Source organism: Panicum virgatum, chromosome 5N, assembly GCF_016808335.1.
Source record: "Panicum virgatum strain AP13 chromosome 5N, P.virgatum_v5, whole genome shotgun sequence".
NCBI lineage: Eukaryota > Viridiplantae > Streptophyta > Magnoliopsida > Poales > Poaceae > Panicum > Panicum virgatum.
In genome coordinates this window covers 53,779,546-53,792,975 of record NC_053149.1, presented here as the reverse complement: position 1 = coordinate 53,792,975, position 13,430 = coordinate 53,779,546, and the positions used below count along the sequence as shown (strand labels likewise).

At 44.8% G+C, this 13,430-nt stretch overlaps 1 long non-coding RNA gene across 1 annotated transcript; it reads left to right on the top strand.

The window, feature by feature from the left end:
• Window positions 1–11,565: 11,565 nt before the first annotated feature.
• LOC120675453 lies at window positions 11,566–12,930 on the top strand. The gene is made up of 2 exons (XR_005675362.1): window positions 11,566–12,041; window positions 12,373–12,930. It is a non-coding gene; the product is annotated as an uncharacterized LOC120675453 (long non-coding RNA).
• The last annotated feature ends 500 nt before the right edge of the window (window positions 12,931–13,430 follow it).

The window sequence follows — 13,430 nt, the reverse complement described above, 5'->3', positions numbered from 1 at the left end:
TGATTGCACATGTAGGTGTTTTATATGTAACTCACCAGATCATTTAAGTAAAACTTGCCCTAATAAAGATAAAAAAGGTATTCTAGTAAGCAAGAAGAACAAGAAAAGGTGTTAATAATAGATAGTGTGAATGAGAATATCTTAGTTTGTGATGATGATATAATGGACGATGAGTCAATATATTCTATAATAGAGACAGATGAAGTAGAATATGATGAAGAAAATGAATCAAGTGAGGAAGAATTAGATTTAATTGATGAGCTAGCTGGACTAAAAATATAAATGATGGATCAAGTAATTAGCAAACATAAATGGAATTATAAAGAAGGTGAGTCTAGTATAAAATGTGTTTATTACATATATTACCAAGACCCAGAAGAAAGAGCAACATGTACTCTCTGTTTAAGGCAAGCCTGTAAGGCATGTCTAGAACAGAAAAATAATGAGAAAGTAGAAAATAAAATAAAACTAGTAGAACAAGTTAGTTTAGAGAAAGATAAGAAGGAGAATAAATATTTAGGCAAAACTCCACAAGAGTTTCTAGTTCCTAGAATAAGTTTTAAGACTGAGCAAATCCTGTCATGTTTCACGCAGGATATTATAGATCTAATATGGAGCAAATATGCTGAAAGACAATACAAAACCTTTCTTGATATACAAAATTATTTTATAAAATTATATCAAGGAAAAGAAAGGCAACTAGGAATAATTGCCAAATCAAATATCTTTCCTTTACTCCATATTGATGATAAATTAATTGTCAAGCCTCGTCATAAATTTAAAATATTCAAGGCTGATATAAATTTAAAATACTTCAGAAGTATACAAAGAAATACTGGTAATGATATCTCTTTACAAACTATTATAGACCATGGTTTAGCTCATGATATATATGGAACACTTGGAGAAATATGTCAATCAGACCTTGGAATGGCTATTAAAGAAGCAGCTAAAAAATTAGCTTGTGTCCAAGGAAGATATAGAATTAGATCCTGCTCTAATCCACCAAAATTTACACAACCTATAAGACCAACAAGCCATGATATTTATATTACAAAAGGATCATATAAATTTCCTACTACTTGGTCTTTTGATATATGGCAGAATTTTGAAGAGTTATTCGCCAATAATGCAAATCATGACAAGTGGAGGATATTTACTGAAGCAAGAGAAATAGAAGGAAATACAAAATTTGATCCTGAATATTATATGATGTATCAAAATAAGATAATAAAAATATTCCTACGAGAATATTATGGCAAAAATAGTATCAAACAAAGAGAAGTGGGAAGACTGATAAAGCCTAATTATGGTACATAATGTGAACTAAGAAAAAATATCGAGAATTGTTGGCATGGTATGAAATGTGGCAGCCATAAGATGTTGATAATGAAGAGGAAGAAATATTACAAGAAGAATATCAGCAAAATTAATATTAATGCTTCTAGAATGTTGATAAGGTGTTATCAACAATTTCGCCGTAGGATAAACATGCCAGAGTGTTTGCTTGATGTCTGTGACATCAATCATTCGGGCGTGGAAGAATATACCCCCGAATATATCCAGGGAATATCACGTGAAGAAAGTTGTGCGGAAGTGGACAAGGCAAAAGGAATAAATAGTAATTTGAACAGTGAGTTCTACTGTAGCCAAGACAATTATTGAAGCCAGCGTTATCGTCCAGCTGTCCAGGCAACAGTAAAGGAAGATAATTGAAAACAATGGGTGTCCGGGAGCTTCCTTAAGGCTGAAGGCTCCTCCCGTCTATAAAAGGAGAAGCCAGACACACGCATTCGACACCAGCCGGACCAAGAAGAGGAGAGAAGACACCGAGCCTAATACTCAGAGCGCATCCACCACCACTCCACCTAATTAGTAGCCATCTCACTCCCATTGTAATATAGAAATAAGGGAGCTGTTGTAATCGCCCTTCGCCAGTAAGGTAATCCAAGGTTGTGTAAGTGCTTGGGGCTTCCCGAAAGGGAAAGCCGTATGTAAATTTACTCTGTGGAAATGGATTAAGCTTTTCTGTGAATTTCCCTGCTTTCCTTTGAGCTCGTTCATATGGGGCGATGTCTCTACGGTAGGGACCCTAGAGGAGAAACCTCTGCGTTGAGTTGCTCTCGTTTAGGCCATAGAGAGGCGTCTGAGAGAGACTGTGTCCTCAGAGAAGTGTTCCCTTCGGGTGGAACTGCCTGTGGAGACGGTAGAGCCCGAGTCCTGTGTGCGCGTGGCCGGGGTTAGTTCGGGAGAAGACCGGGTAGGCCTGGTTCTGAAGCAAGCTAGCGATGCATGCGGTGAGTACCGAGTAGGATTTACACAAGCATAGTTGCACGACCGGCTGAATTTTTGATTTCGCCAACCTGCCAAGATCCTGAGAAGCACGCATACCCATACTCTGCATAATCACTAATCACGCGCAAATAACCACACACCCGTCCACCATCCACAAGAGGTCGCTATCGTTCAATAGTCGGTGCTTGAATATTAGCTGTGAAATATTACTCTGCTAATTACCCGCATAACAATCACGCACTCATATCCACTACCCACGCAAGTCGCTTTCATCCAATAGTTAGTGCCTTGAATAGTAGGAAGTTTGGGTGCCTGAGCCACTCTCTGGTGAGTGCTCATGCACTATTCATATTCCGAATTTGAATAGTACCTTGTATTTTTAATAGTGCCACGAATTTGAATAGTGTCAGAAGAATTTGAATAGTAACTACTGGATTTGAATAGTGTAGTTAATAGTAACTCGTGATTTTGAATTTGAATTTCGAACCAACGAGTCTTTTTTTAGTACTAGTATCATATATATATATATATATATATATATATATATATATATATATATATATATATATATATAGAAGACATACGGTCCTGAGGTCTTGAGTATGTGGTGCGGGCTCAGGATGGAGAGAGAGAGCAGCCTAAAACTGCGCCAGAGCCCTAGAGCCTAGAGGATGCAGCCCATCGCCTGGCTGGGCCTTAGTCCCCTGCGCCCCGCTTCCAAACGAGACATTTTTTCATTTTTATATTTTTTAAAAATTAAAATTTCAAAAATATATGTCCGTTTTGAAATATTTCAAAAATACCCCCCGGTCGCCCCCCCCATAGGGCGACAGGCCTTAAGTGAATTTTTTTTTTCAAATTCGCAATAAGGTCCCTGGAAATATATAAAAAAACATGTAGCCCGTTGGGGGGGCGACAGGGGCCTGTCGCCCAGCCCACGGGCGACCGCCGCTGGGCCCAGCCCACGGGCGCGGCAGGGGGCCTGTCGCCCTCCCCCCCCCCCCCCCCGCGGGCGACCGGGGGTGCCCCCCTATATAAGCTCAAGCCCTCCCTTTCCCTCCTCATTTGAGCCCGAAAATTCCACCAAAAATCCAGAAAAAAAGAGAGGAGTGAGGAGAAGTAAAGCGGCGAAGCCCTGCCGGATTCAGCACTTGTGATCTGCAGGTTAGTACATTTAGTTTAAATATTGTTATATTTAAGTACTACGTATTTTAATATGAATAATTTGATTTAATTAGTGCTATAGTAAAACCATTTAAGTAGGAGTTCAATGATACTTTAGTTTGTAGTTACGTAGTAGTAAATTAGTTTAGAAAATTAGTAGAACCATTTATGCAGTATAGAATTTGAGTGTCATCACGTAGTTATGAATACTTATACGTTGTAATTGAATTTCATACTTAGTTTTTACGGATTATTGAATAAGGTAGTGAAGTAAAGAGTATAACTCGATAAGTATTATGTGATATACAGATATGTCGAGCAAGATGCAGTTTCAAGTATTTTATGGTGAATACAATGTTATGTATGGGCCAAATGGAGTAGATCTTTCTGCCTTTAAGCGCACATCTAGCGGCATAGATAAACCTCTGGAAAGGAGTTTTGGTTCCATATGTAAGTGGCTGCAGCGTGGGTTCCATGTTGATCCGTTGACACATGTGATCACTGTCCAGTCTCTTGTTAATTGGGAGGTAGAAAGTGAATTATGGGAATTAATGATGATACACAGCACTGATGACTGTCAGAAGTACATGCAAGCAGCTCTAGAGCGTGGGTGGCCTCTGACCATTCTTATTCAAATCCGGGAGAAGACACAAAATGAAATCCAACATTATGCAGATCAAGGAACTCCGAGTATTCGAAGAGAGACCAATTATGTTGAGCAAGATGAGTCAGAAGAGACAGAGAACCAAAACATGGGACCACAGGGTCTTGCTGATGAGGGAGAGAGGATACATAGCATTCTGGACGAGATGCATGCAGAAGACCAAACCGCAATAGAGATGGAAGAATATGAGGACTCATCTGATGACGAGCAGTACTCATTGCCAAAAGAGTGGAAAGAGCATGGTTTTGGCAGTCATATCGCAGAAGATGTATGAAATCAGGAGTGGGAGTACAGATGGAATGAGGTAGTGCAAGGTGCAACATATCCAAACATTGAAGCCGTAAAAGATGCTGTGAGACTATGGGCAATCTCATTGAAACAAGAATTCAGAGTCGTAAAGTCTGGCAGTAAAGAATATGAGGTGAAGTGTGTGAATGCTGGATGTCCATGGCGAGTACATGCATTCAAGGGAAAATGGAAGTCAAACTGGAAATGTTCCATTGTCACAGAGCACACTTGTTTGCTGTCAGAAGTTCTTCCCTCGCATCGCAATATATCATGCGACTTTGTTGCAAAGCAAATGTATGGGTTTATTATGGACAACCTAAATTATGAGCCAAAAATGATTGTTCGACACATTGAGCAGACTTATCAGTACACCATCAGTTATTTGAAGGCATGGCGGGCTAAACAAAGGGTGTTCGAGATGTGGTTCGGCACATACGAAGCATCATATGATAACCTACCTCGTATGTTATCCCAGGTTGCTGCTAGAAATCCTGGAAGCTTTTATGACACATACCTTTTACCAGCCGTGACTAGGGGACAAAGAATTATGCAACGAGCCTTCTTTTGCATAGGTGCTTCTGTTAGAGCATTTCAGTTTTGTCTTCCGGTGATCTGCATTGATGGCACATTTTTGACTGGAAGGTATAAAGGTCAGATACTCACCGCAATCGGTGTAGATTGCAACAACCAAATTGTTCCGCTCGCATTTGCATTTGTTGAGAATGAGAACATAGACAGTTGGTATTGGTTCCTTGAACGAGTGAAGAATCATGTTGTTGCTGCACGTCCAGATGTGTGCCTTATTAGTGATAGGCATGCAGGTATCCTGCAATCAATACTGAAATTGCAACGTGGAACTGCGACAACGCCTCCATTATGGCCTGATGTCCAAAACAGGTGGTGCATTAGGCATATGGGTGCAAACTTCTATGAACACTTCAAGAACAAAGATCTTAAGAACCTGTTTAAGAGATTGTGCACCCAAAATCAATAGAGAAAATTCAATGCATTATGGCAGATGCTTGATCAGTTGACTGCAGAGCTAGTGAAGGTAAGGGCATCAGGAGCAGGCACGAGTCAGGCTGCAGAGGCTAGGATTCAATTGAGAAGCCATTTTCACACTGGATTCGAGGTGCACCTAAGGAGAAATGGTCATTCCTTTATGATACCAACGGAATACGGTATGGTATTCAGACAACGAACCATGCAGAGTGTTTCAATATGGTTATGCGTTTTTGTCGTGCCTTTCCACTTGTGGGAATTGTTGAGTTCATCATGTATGGGTGCATGAAGTATTTCAGAGAGCGTTACACGGCTGCAAGTATAAACATCAGCAACCCCCAAATTCAGTTTTGCAAAAGAGTGACACAATATATGCAAGAGAAGATTGAAAAGGCTAAACTGCACCGCGTCATATCCACAGGTACAATGGAGCATAGATTTGAGGTTCTATGTAAGGATAGAAGTGGTCGTGGTATACGTAGAGATAGAGTGGTACAGGAGAGTTTGATTACAGTTGATGGCAAAGCATTCTGCTCCTGCATGAAGCCTAAGTTATTACATATGCCATGCTCCCATCTCATTGCGGCATGTGCAGAGTCTGCGTTACAGCCAGGACAATTTGTTTCACCGTACTTCAGCAAGGAAGCAGTTGTATCCACATGGGGACATGAGGTATACGGGATTGGAATTGTCGGGCCTTTCACTCAGGATAATGAGAATAAGATGTTTATTCCTGATCCAGCCACTAAGAAAGGCAAAGGCCGCCGTCAGACACGTCGTATTCGGAATGGTATGGACGAGTCGGAAGCAAGCAAGGCACAAAAGCGTTGCAGCCAATGTGGATCATTGAGTCACAACTACAAGAAGTGTCCTCAGAATGCACTTCACGATGCTGCTGATGTCGGTCCTTCCGAAAATCCCAGAGATGGAGCACCTCCTACGTTCAGACGAGCATCGGCGAGAATTGCTCGTGAAAGGCATTCGGTGTCATGATCCACAATTGTATTTCATTATTTGTAATATGTAGTAATGAAATATGGCAGGTATGTAATGAAGTATTATTGTATTTATGTGTCCAGTTTGTATGAAATATATATTTACCTATGTGTTCTCATATATTTTTGAATGCAGGTATGGAGATGGACTCCTTGCTAGACCCAGTGATCGACTCGAGCCACAGGTCTTACTTTGCAGCTGTTGAGCACCGAGCCCTAGAGGTGCTACGTCCTCGTCCACCCGGCGAGGCGATCTCTATACACCACGATTGGTGTGACCGGTATGTAATGAAATATTATTGTTTATGACTTATGTATTCGCCGGTATTCCTTTGTTTCGACATTTTTTGTTTTTTTGCAGGTTACGTGAGGCCGGCCTACTGACTCTGAGCCGTCTTGTCGAGGTTGGGCCTATTCAGCTCGACCGATCCCTCCTGACGGCGCTCGTTGACAGATGGAGGCCGGAGACACACACACACGTTCCACCTCCCGTGTGGGGAGATGACTCCTACGCTGCAGGACGTGGCCTACCTCCTCGGCCTCCCTATCGTCGGGGAGGCTGTAGGTCCGCGTGTGGTGGCGGCCTCATGGAAGGATGAGCTGGAGGCCCGTTTTGCCCAAGTTGACCGCGTGGAAGAAGCAGGTCCGATCAACCCGCACCCGCGAGCAGCAGGTCCTTCGAAGACCTGGTTCCTACAGTTTACAGTACGTATTCATTCCAAATATAAATTTAATTGTTACAATTCACATATTCCATTGATTGTTGAAACCATTAATCTTAATTGTTTATGCAGCCTGCCCTTTTGGCTGCGGATGCCGACGAGTACAGTGTGACCAGATCGCTGGAGGCGTACCTACTTTGGTTGTTTGGTTACATCATGTTCAACAACACTCATGGCAACTCGGTCGATAGGATTCTCCTTCCGTATGCACAGGAGATTGCGAATGGGGACGAGGACGTACCGCCCTACAGCTGGGGTGAGGCGGTACTTGCAGCCACTTACCGTGGACTCTGTGACGGCTGCATGAAGACACATGGGAACGCTATCCTGTCAGGGTGCCCACTACTGCTACAGCTTTGGTCGTACGAGAGGCTAGCCATTGGTCGGCCCTTTGTCAGCCACGAGCCTTACCACGGAGGCATGTACGGCGACGAGGAGGACGAGAGGCCCACTATGGGAACTATCTGGATCTGGCGTCAGGTACGTTCGTATCAAATCTAATTTTGTTATTCATTGTTACATGATGTATTAGCGCAATTTTAATTTTACTTATTCGGAATGCAGAGGTCCTGGGCACATGCGCGGGTTAGACGCGCATATCCTGAGTTTGTTTCGGAGCTCGACATGCTGACGCCCGAGGACGTTATCTGGGAGCCTTACAGCCCAGAGGCTGTGGCTAGACGTGCACCAGCAGGCCTGTCTTCGCACTGCTCCGCGAATGCGAGCCTGTGGCTTACTTCCGCCGTCCTGGTTTATGACATCGCGGTTGAGGCATATTGCCCCTGGAGAGTCAGGAGACAGTTTGGGCAGCGCCAGGAGTTTCCGGTGCCCACCGCGTTGGAGCGTGTCAGTCGCCAGGACCATAGGTAATTATGAATGAACTTGGCTCATACATTCGTGTCGAATCTAACGATTCTTCGTAATCCACTTTGTAGGTTGTCAAGGAGTGGCTTGCCGTGCTCTGATGAATGGCTCACCAAGATCCAGCCGTGGGTGGACCAATGGGAACAGGCAGACGAGCTCTTGGTCCATCCAACAGGACCACACACAGACAGCTCCTTTAGGGCTTACCTCACCTGGTACTTACCCCGGACTCGGGCTCGTCTGGTTTTTGTTGACACTCACCCGCAGCCACACCAGGCGAGGCCTCAGGATGGCTATGCCCGGCACCACGTGGAGGCACTAGCTGGCGCGGTGAGTCTCTTGATCATATTTGCATATATATATATTCATATTCGTAAGATAATTCATGTGTTTCTAACTGTACCTTTACTGAATGGATGTAGTTTCGTCTTTGCAACATGATGCAGACGGACTGCTCGACTTACCTGACGAGGGTACGTGCCGGATCCCCAATGACCTAGTTTGAGCAGACAGAGGCATGGTCGAGACAGCGTGACCAGTTGCGTCAGATGGCGCACAACTTGGGAAGCCGTGTGCAGTATGAAGATAGCCACGGGTCGTCACAGGCCTCGTCGTCGTTCCCGTGTCCGTCGACCGTGGGCAGGCCGACGTCCCAGTTCTTCCCAAGTGCAGGTAACGTACATATCTCTTTATAATTAGATCAAGTATTCCTACATATTTACTAATATCACATACAGGATACGATCCAGCTACTGCTTTCGGCCATACTGGAATGTTTAGAGGGACAGCACCAGTTGGCGGACCGTATCCAGGGATGGTACCGGGGCCACAGATACCGGCCTACACAGGTTAGTTTATGTTTCGTATTTCGGTTTCTACATGTCATTACGAAATATACGAGCGTATGCTAACATCCACATTTTTTGCGTAGGATTCTACCCCGATGCGGGCGCCGGACCTTCTTCTTCCTCGTTTCGACCAAATAACGAGACCTTCACCTTAGACGACTTCGACAGCTTGTCTCCAGAAGAGCCTGCCGCGCAAGGTGACCCCGATGTTTTGGGGTATTCACAGCTAGGAGGAGCACCATTTGGGATCTCTCAGCAGCAGACACCGCAGCCCCTTGCGCGTCCTGAGCGACAGGTGAGGTCTCCGGATGTTCTCACCTACTCCGAGGGCCATGTCCGTGCCCAGCAGAGGGCTAAGAGTGTCCGACGCCCTAGGGGTGGTTAGATGTATCTGATGTTTATTTGTAATGAGATAGCTGTGGACCGCTTATTTGTATCCGATGCTTATGATTGTGGTAGGTTACTTGTCATTTGTTTCTATAGATATTATTGATGTGAACTTATTATGTTTGTGGGTTCCATAATGCTCGTGAAATAAGGGAAGTTCTTGCGATTTTTTCCCGTGATTTAATGAAGGACAAGTTACGTGCGGTAGGAGTTAGCGGCCGAGATCTTGCCGACGATGATGACGAATACACGCTCGAATAGCTCAAAATAGGTCCCTGGAAAAATAAAAGTCCCTGGAAAAAAAGGGGGGCCTGTCGCCCCCCAACGGGCGACAGGGGCCTGTCGCCCGAGGGGTGGGCGACAGGACCCTGTCGCCCGTTGGGGGGGCGACAGGTCCCCCCCCTTTTTTTTCTCCAGGGACTTCGTTGCAAATTTGAAGAAAAAAAATACACTTTGGGCCTGTCGCCCTATGGGAGGGCGACCGGGGTATATTTTTGAAATATTTGAAAACGGACATATATTTTTGAAATTTTAATTTTTAAAAAATATAAAAATGAAAAAATCTCTCCAAACGAGTTGGTTAGGTGTCAGCCCATTTCCTGCCCACGCTACCAAAATTCAGGGTCCCAACTGGGGGCGCTAATTTACGGTCGACCGTATGGAGCCTCTCCGTACGGTCGATTTTCTAACATTATTTTGTTTGTCATTTATAGTAAGTTTTTTGTTATTTTTTGACGAAAAAAATTTAGAAAAAAATTAAAGAAAAAATTTGGAGCAGCACCAAAATTTTCAAAGAAAAATTGGAGAGAGAAAAATTTAGAAGAAAATCAAAGAAAAAAATAAAGAGCAGACATTTTTTTCAAAAAAAATTGTACGAAATAAATTCAAAAAATCAAGAGAAAAATTACAAAAGAGAAAAAAATTTACATAAAAAATAAAAATCTCAGGTAAAAAATGAAAAAAAACTGTGGTCCTCCTCACCGGCGGGGGAGCGCGCGGCCCAGGGAAGCGGCGGCCGCCGCATCCAGGGAGGCGGATCCGACGGCGGCGGTGCCAGAGCGCGAATCCGGTGGCGCGTGGCACGCGGAGGCGGATCCGGCAGCACGCGCGGCGGTGGAGCGCGGATCCGGCGGCAGCGGCGGATCCAGCAGCGCGCGGCGGCGGCGCTCAGTAGGGGAGGGAGCGCGGCTTCAAAGGAGGAAGGGAGAGGCGGCGGCGCGCGGCTGCAGCGGTGGGGAGGCGACGGCACGTGGCTGTGGCGGCGGGGAGGCGGCGGCGCTCAGAAGAGAGGAAATGGAAGGGGATCGGGAGGAAGAAACATAAGAGGTGAAAGGAGGCAAGATCACGGGAGGAATGAAGGAGGAAGACTGGTGAATTATTGGGGTCACCCACGTGCGGTCGTCGACCGTGAGAAAGACTGCTCACGGTCGACCGCAAAACAGGGTCCCAACTAGACCGTGCGAATTTATACTGTTAAGGCCTATGGATGGAGATCTTAAACACGAAGCCAAAACCAGGCGGATGTCCAGCTAGAACACCAACAAGAGATGGCTTCCTCTGCCAAGTGAATATAGATTACTCTCTAATAATTCAAAGAAAGGGGAAAAGGAAGCAGTTTTTCTTTTGAAAGACTAAAGCTGGGTTTTGTCACGAGGGATTATTCAGAAGGATATAATATCCTATCATGTCCGGCGCAGGACACCTCGTGACAAAACCGAGTCCATGCATATGCTAGGTCCTGAGTTCCTGACACCCTCACCAGGCCACCAGGGGCGGATACACACCTAGGCATCTAGGCCGCGGCTCTAGGCGTGAGCGAGAAAAACTCTTATCCCTGTATTTTTTTTCTCGTGGCCCAGCAAACATTTAGATGCGGTGGTTCTAGTCTCAGGGTTATTTCGCGATTACTAACCCAACAACTTATCCTGTCATAGTTTGCTTCCACATGACGCGACACGACCCACATGCATCTGATCGGCTCCCAATCTCAATCTGGCTACCTGACTATCGCCTACGACGCCTACTTTCAACCCTTGGAAGACGAGTGGAGGTGCGTAGGGAGAGCCGGCGGCCTGCACTAGATCCGACTGACACGTGGAGCCACAGTCTTGCGGAGGGAGAGCCAGCGCGGCTGCACTGGAGGCCGGTGCGGGGCGAGCGGCAGGGTTCACCTTACCGTCAGTAAGCGGTGGTTACCGCCAAATTTTTCTGATACCGCTACTAGGCGGTAACCCATACCAGCGGTAAATTTTAAAAATTTTCGCAGAAATTTAAAATTTTCAAAAAAAATTGAAATAAAAAAGGAAAAAATATGATAAGAAAGTAGAGATGACATACATCATTCTAATATAGAACATGTTCAAATATTTGACTGTTTGGGCACTCAAAAAAATAAAAAAACTTTCGGAACCCGTTAACCCAAAAGCGTATTTACCACCCCACCGACACCCCAACGATCTCGTGATAGCACTAGAGTCACTTTCCCCTCCTCTTTCACCCCGAGCTGAGGCCCCAGGGGCGATTTTGCCGCCGGCCGCCGTCGATCTCGGTTCACAGGCGTCGTTTATCGCCGGTAGGGGGGCGGTAGCCGAGCGGCATATGCGGGAAGCGCTCGCGCGGCTGCCGGCCTGCCGCTGGCGGCGGTAGCCGTCGGTTTAGCGGCGAATCCCGCCGGTAGCGTGGCGATTTTCGGTGGCGGCAGCGGGATGCGCCGCTCGTGGTGGCGGTCCGGTAGCGGGATCCTCTAATACCGAGCGGTATTCTGTGTTTTCCGAGCGGAAATCGGCGCGTTTGGACCGGAAACCACTGCATTGTGAGTATTTCTTGATTTTACATTGATTTTTAGATGTTTGTTGTGTAGCTGCATTGTGAGTATTTCTTGATTTTACATTGATTTTTAGATATTTGTTGTGTAGCTATATTAAAAAACATGTGTTCATATTAGCTATATGGATCCATTTGTTCATGGTAGTTGGATGTTAATTTTTTCATTTTAGCTATATGTATATATGTGTGTTCATATTTCAAATATGTACATATATTTTCATTTGTTCATTTGTTCATGTGTGTTCATTTGTTCATTTGTTCATATGTACGTATATAGTTGTGTTAATGTTAGTTGTATTGTTTGCGCGTGGTTGTAGGCAAATGGTGGATCCGGTGTGGGAGCATGGAGAGAAGAGAGGCAATGGATGGAAGTGCAACTATTGCCATCAACAGAGGAATGGGGGAGGAGCAACAAGGCTTAAGGAGCATTTGGCGCAACGTGGGAAGGATGCGAATGACTGTCCTTCGGTCCCTCTTGAAGTGAAGACGTTTTTTAACCGTGAGCTTGACAGGATCAGAGGAAAAAAGATGGAAAGGGAGCGGTCAAAGATGAGGGCCTATGGAGCCTATGGCGCATATGGGGCCTATGGAGCCTATACCTATAGCTCATATCAACAGGATGAGACTGAAGAATAAACTCTATGCGGTATGTATCGTGTGAACTACTATGTATTATATATATTGACGATGATGGTTTGTAAAGACTACGGTTGTGATGATTTGTATGGACTATGATTGTGATGACTTCTATGGACTATGGATGTGAATTTCTATTTTTATGGATATGAACTTCTATTCTATGTATGTGTAAATGTTATATAAATATTTGATATATACCATCAGCAATGATATTTACAAAATTACGGTGAAATGCTGTCAAAATTTTCAATTTTCCAAAGTCATACGGTGTTTACCGGTTAAAACCGACGGTTACCGGTCGGTAAACAGCGATTACCGGTCGGTAAACAACAGTTACCGATTTTTTGAATTTGAATTTGAATTGGTATTTTGAACGGTTTCCAGCGATTTCCGGTGATTTACCGTCGGTTTACCGATACCGCTATTTGCCGGTAATCGTTTTACCGGCGGTAAACAAAACCCTGGCGAGCGTCGGTGGCTGGCCTCGCCTAGAGGCCGGGGCGAGCATGGAGGACACAGGCCCAGGCTTCGGGTCTGGATCTGCGCACCGCAGAGGCACATAGGGTAGGCAGACGAGCAAACACAAGCAGTCCCAAGTTGCAGGCAGGTCAATTTTTCTCCAATCGAGCAACGCGATTCCCATTTTCTCTAGTAAATTGGAACTAATGGACCTGTGTGATCATTTATGTCCCATTATGATAATCTTCTGTAGAAGTTGAACAACAATCATATAGTA